At 40.3% G+C, this 5,730-nt stretch overlaps 1 long non-coding RNA gene across 1 annotated transcript; it reads left to right on the forward strand.

The window, feature by feature from the left end:
• Window positions 1–1,481: 1,481 nt before the first annotated feature.
• On the forward strand, window positions 1,482–5,306 carry LOC140885466 (uncharacterized). The gene is made up of 3 exons (XR_012150955.1): window positions 1,482–1,665; window positions 4,537–4,603; window positions 4,873–5,306. It is a non-coding gene; the product is annotated as an uncharacterized lncRNA (long non-coding RNA).
• Window positions 5,307–5,730: the final 424 nt, after the last annotated feature.

Genomic DNA, 5,730 nt, shown 5'->3' on the forward strand with positions numbered 1-5,730 from the left:
AGCCTACTTCTTTAGAAAAGTTTAGTGTTAGTTGCTAAGTATTTTGTGAACTTCTGGATTTCTCTAGAGCTCAAGTTTTAGATTATATGAGTTAAGTTTTACTGGTGACTAGACATTAAGCATAGTTTCGTTGTTAGAAAGTATTTAAGTTATGAAGAAGGTCGACATAAATTATTTATTGGTTTTACGATATTTATTGATTGAAGTTGAGATCCAGGATTTAAGGTTATCAAACTAAGGCAGACATCAGATATTTTAGGAGTTTAGGTGGCAAATTAAAACTCTTACAGTCACATGGGAACAGTGTTTAGAAATTTATTTTAGGCTACAATCAGTGGGTATAAATAGGAGTTTGCAAAGTTATTTTGCAGTGAGAGTTAGTTAGCTCCTTGCTTTGTAAGTGTTAACAAGCATCAGAGTGCGTAGCAAAAGCTTTTATCGTCGACTCGTGTAGGTATTAGGTAAGAGTAGTTAGTGCCGATCTGACCTAATGTATCTAGATCTAGTTAGTAAGTTTAATTTCGAGGACGAAATTCCATTTAAGGGGGAAGAAATTGTAGTACCTAAAATCCAATCTACTAAATCGCATGCATTAAATTTAATAAATATTAGGATTATTACTTTTAATTTTAATTGATTTAAATTCTTTATGCGAATTATGTGCTAATAAAATATTTTTATTATTTATCCAATGATATTATTGTACTAACTATTTAATTAATGTTTTTAATTATTTAAGTTTATTTGTCAAAATGATTTTTATTATGCAATTTAATTGTTTTAATATTTTAAAGGTTTAAGCTTACATATTTAAATGATTTTAATTAATTGTTTAGTTTATTCTTTTAAATGATTTTAATTGTTTAGTTTATTCTTTTAAAGAGTTTTAACTGTTTAGCGTATTTGTTTAAATATTTTCGAGTGTCCAACTTATTTATTTTAAATAGCCTTAGTTTAGCGGTTAGTTATTTTAAATTATTTTAAATTATTTTAAATGTCTAGTTTATTTATTTAAAACTCTTTTTTTATTGTCCAAATCATTTTAAAGGTTTTATTTCGCTTGTGTATTTATTTAAATGACTTTTAATCGTTTTATTAGTTTGTTTAAAATTATTTTAATCGCTCTGCTTGTTATTTAAATATTTTACTCGTTGTCGTGACATCAGAATATTTAAAGTGTTTAATTCTTGGATTTTCAAACTTGAGTATTTGCGGGAATTTGGACCTAACACTTATACTCGCACCATTTAAAATATTGTCTATTATATATTATACATGATATTTCTTGCCCATTTAAAACTCATGTTGCTCGGCCCAATCAATATTTTCCCCAACCCAAGTCTCGGCCCTACTCATACCACACGGCCCATTAAATAAACTCCCTCAGCCCAATCAACCGGCCCTGTACGTTTTCCCCTTCTCCAAGCCTCTAAATCGATTACAATCTCATTTCCTTTTCATCCTCTCCATTTTCACGATCGTCCCTCTTCTCCAGTCCAGCTTTCGGACGCCACCAGCTGCATTTCTCCAGCGAAGTCTCCCTCCAGGCAAGCTGAACAAACTTTTCTCCCCTTCCTCGGCTCGTTTGCAGCTGCTCAAGTTCATCATCTTTCTTCAGCTCTGCTTCCAGCTATCGAGCTCCCTATATCTGATTTTGAGCGTGAGGCAAGATTATGGGTTTTTTTATCACCTTGTAATTAATATGTCGTGTGGTTGATTTGTGTGTATGCATTTCATTATTTTCGAAAATAAGCATTGCCCTGTTCGAAAATTTCAGTTCTGATTTTTTCCACGTTCATGCTTGAGAAATTATCAAATTGTGATCTCTTGTTAAGGAATGATTTGAGTTAAGAATTTGAATATGTTTTCATTGATACCCCATGTTTCGAAAATTTCAGAAAGTATATATCTTACTTGGCTTGGCTCGAAACTATTGTGTGATGTTGTTGTGTTGCTTGGATGGTGGGTTAGGGGCTACCATGGGGGAAAATGTAGCTCACATGGTAGTGCTTAGGATGGGTTGAAGATAACTAGCAAATTAGAGGTAAAGGGCCATTGATTTTGGGCCATGTTTGCTTCGGTTTTGGGGCAGGGCAAAGGGGCTGATGTCGAGCTGTTCTAGGCTTGAGAAGGGGTTGGTTTTAGTAGTGTGAGTGAGCCTAAGTGTTGATCTTGGTCCTAGGATAGTGGCTTGGAGTTGGAAGGAAAATAGATAAGTTTTTGGATTAGTATATGGAAGGTGCATTAGCAGAATTCTTAGATAAGTTTGGGGCTGTCCGGAAAATTATGGTTAAGGCTAGGTGAATCTTATGATTTGGTTAAGGGCTCGGGTCTGGAATTGGTTTATAATGTTAGGAATACGCCGGTGAAAGCGGGAATTAATTCGGTTAAGTTTTGGTCGAGTTCTAGACATTTGAGTGGATTAGGTGTGTGAGCAGAATTTTGTAATGGATGGGGCTGTCCGGAAAGGAATTTTTAAAACAGGGCTAAACTCGTGATTTAGATAAGGGCTTGAGCATGAAGTTAGCTTTGGATGTTAGGAATATGTCGGTTCAAGTGGAAATGAATTCGGTTAAGTGTTGGTCGAGTTCTAGGCTATTCATTGGATAGGTGCAGAATTTTGGATTGAATGAGGGGCTGTCCGGAAATGTATTTTTATAAAATGATTGGATAGAAATAATACCCCGAGAATGACTTCTTTATTTAGTTCTAAGTGTGTGGGAGTCGTGCTTTCAAGCGGAACTCTTTTTGAATAAGAATTGAGTGAATGGTAAGATTTGGGGTGAACCGCTCTAATTGTCCTAAGCGTAAATTATGGTTTAGATTCCTACCCTTGGTTTGTTCCCTACATCACCATCCCGGTCATCCACATTTGAGTCTCTTGCATGATCATTGAAAATATTTTCAAGTAAATTACATCTACATATGCGTGCTAAGTCCATGAATCAAGAAGGAAATAAAATATTTTGAACGAAGTGAGTTAGTTGTGACCACAGAAAGACGTGTATGGACGGGCTGAGAGACGTTCTGGCTTCCCTTACCACCTAACGTGTATGGACGGGCTGAGAGAAATCTTGGCTTCCCATACCTAACATTGGCAAGATGGGTTGGGAGATATCCTGACTTCCTTGCGGCATAGTGCACTGCAGCCATGATCTAGATCAAAACCAGAGTCACAATTCAAGGATCTAAGTTCACAGTTACAATTACAGTTAAAGTTAAAGTTAAAGTTACAGTTCAAATCATTTATGACCATGTTTCAGTACAGTTTATTCAGTTACATTGATTATGTTCGACTTTGTAGTAACCCGCATTTCTAATTAGTGATTAATGAGTAATTAATCACGTGATCATGGTTAGATTAAGTAAAACATGATTATGCAAGTTTCTGATGGGATAACGGACTTCAGAAACAAATGCAGGACACTCGAACATGGTGGGCATGGCTCGGGAGGTTCGGACGCTCCGAACTGGAGTTCGGAGGATCCGAAGAGGATCGGAGGCTCCGTCGACAGGGTAGGGCTTACGTCATCAACTACGTCAGCAAGGTGACGTCATGGATGACATCACTGATGTGACTTCGGAAGACCCGAAGTAAGGATCGGACGGTCCGATCGTGTTCGGACGATCCGAAGTCATGATCGGAGGATCCGAACCAGTTCGGAGGGCCCAAAGCCGAGTTCGGACGGCCCGAACGTTGTCTATAAATAGAGGAGCCGAGGTTCATTTGTGACTCGCTCATCTCCTCTCTTCTCTCTCAATTCCTAAGCCTTCTAACTCAGATCTAGGGAGATTTAGACGTCCTACGGAAAATCCGGAAGTGGCTTAGTGATCTAGACGTCGTCGCGGAGCTACGGCCTAGTTTTGAGGCTATTGACAGCAAAGGGCTAACGACGGACGCAGGTATAACTTTGGCATCCTAAAAATATTTAGGGGTATGCAATAGCTTAGTTAATGCTTTTAGAGCTTAATTGTTGATGCATGAATATTTGCATTGTAGTAGCTAGTAGACTGGACTAGTAGGCTTGGAGTCTAGACCAGCAGAGCTAGGTTTGATCAGCAGTGTAAGAGGTACGTAAGTACTGACCGAGATATCCGACATGATATATTTGCTTATATGTTGCATGAGTATATGCTATATGTTTTATCATGTTTTAGCATGTTTTATCGTCTTAGCACATACATGATTTTACGTGTGGCTACATCCGGAGAGATGTGAGTCATTGACAGTCTCCATAGGGAACGATGATCTCATTTTTGAACTCGAGTCAGGTATGACAGTTTCCATATGAGACTTGTATCCTGTTTTGGATTCGGGTCAGGATGGGGTTGGCTCAGCCCTGATAGGGAGTATACGAGTACCCCGCGGAGTAGCTCTCTAGCCGGTACTGTATATTCTCGGCGCCATGAGCAAGTGTTTTCATTTGAGTTTTAAATCATCTGTGTGCACATATTTGTATTTATATCATTGCTTCATATTGAGCGTTCTAGCTCACGCCCCTGTGTTTGGATATTGTGTACCTTGTGACGGGACAGGTTTGAGGCTGGACGGTCCAGGCGGCTCTCAGCAGGATTGAGCTTGGGGAGTGCGAGGTTGTAGAGGGTAGGGATTTATTTATCCTGAACCTTCGATTTGGTTGTATAACAGTATTTATACAATTGTGATAACGTCGGTTGTATTATGCCGATTGGATTTGTTGTATTTTAATTATCCGCTCTTTACGCTTTAGGCTTTTATTGCATGCGCTTTTTCTATAACTCTGATTAGTTAGTGGATCCGGGTTGGGTCACTACATTTTTGGTATCAGAGCGACGCATTGCACTGGGAATATCGTAAAGCGGATTAAGTAATTATCTGTTCTTATGTAACAGATGGCAGATTACGACGAGAGTCACGGTAGCGTAGACGGCGGTCGTTGGGGCGATCCGGACGATCGTAGACGTCGGTTACAGCCCGAGGAGCACAGGCGAGTGAGCATGCGTAGGTTTAAGGAAGTTAGCCCGAAGCCTTTGACGGGTGGTGAGACAGCTGAAGAGGCGGAGGATTGGATGGAGATGATGGAACAGTGCTTCCAGGAGTTCCGTTGCACGACTGAGGATAGGATGGAAATTCTTGCCTTTATGCTTGAGGGCAGAGCGAGGAAGTGGTGGAGATCTACTTCCGCACCGTTCATAGCAGCTAGAGGTGCAGCTACTTGGGTTGAGTTTCGTACTGCCTATCAGAGATTTTATTTTCCTCCAGCTCTTCGTCAGGCGAAAGCCAGCGAGTTGTTGAGTTTGCGACGGGGGACGATGACGATCGAGGAGTACCAGCAGAAGTTCTTTGATCTGTTACCCTTTTGTCCTCATATTGCTGATAGTTCTATGGCGAAGTTTGATCATTTCCTTCAGGGTTTGAATCCTGACATTCATCGTATGGTTGCTGTGGGCGGCGATGGAACTTACGAAGATTTGGTGGACCGTTGTCGCCAGGCCGAGGACAGTATTCGGAGGAACAGGGGACTTTTCTCTTCTTCTTCCAAATCAGCGAGTGCTAGTGCTTTGGGTCCGAGAGGACAGTCCTTTAAGAAGCCAGGAGGTACATCGTTTTGGTGGACAGAGACCGAACCGGTGTACTCAGTGCCGACGCAGGCATCCGCCAGGACAGTGTGATCGATCGACCACTGCATGTTTCCAGTATGGCCAGGAGGGTCACATGAAGAGAGATTGTCCTATGCTGATTGGGGCAGC

The sequence above is a fragment of the Henckelia pumila genome, chromosome 2, assembly GCF_033568475.1.
Source record: "Henckelia pumila isolate YLH828 chromosome 2, ASM3356847v2, whole genome shotgun sequence".
Lineage (NCBI taxonomy): Eukaryota > Viridiplantae > Streptophyta > Magnoliopsida > Lamiales > Gesneriaceae > Henckelia > Henckelia pumila.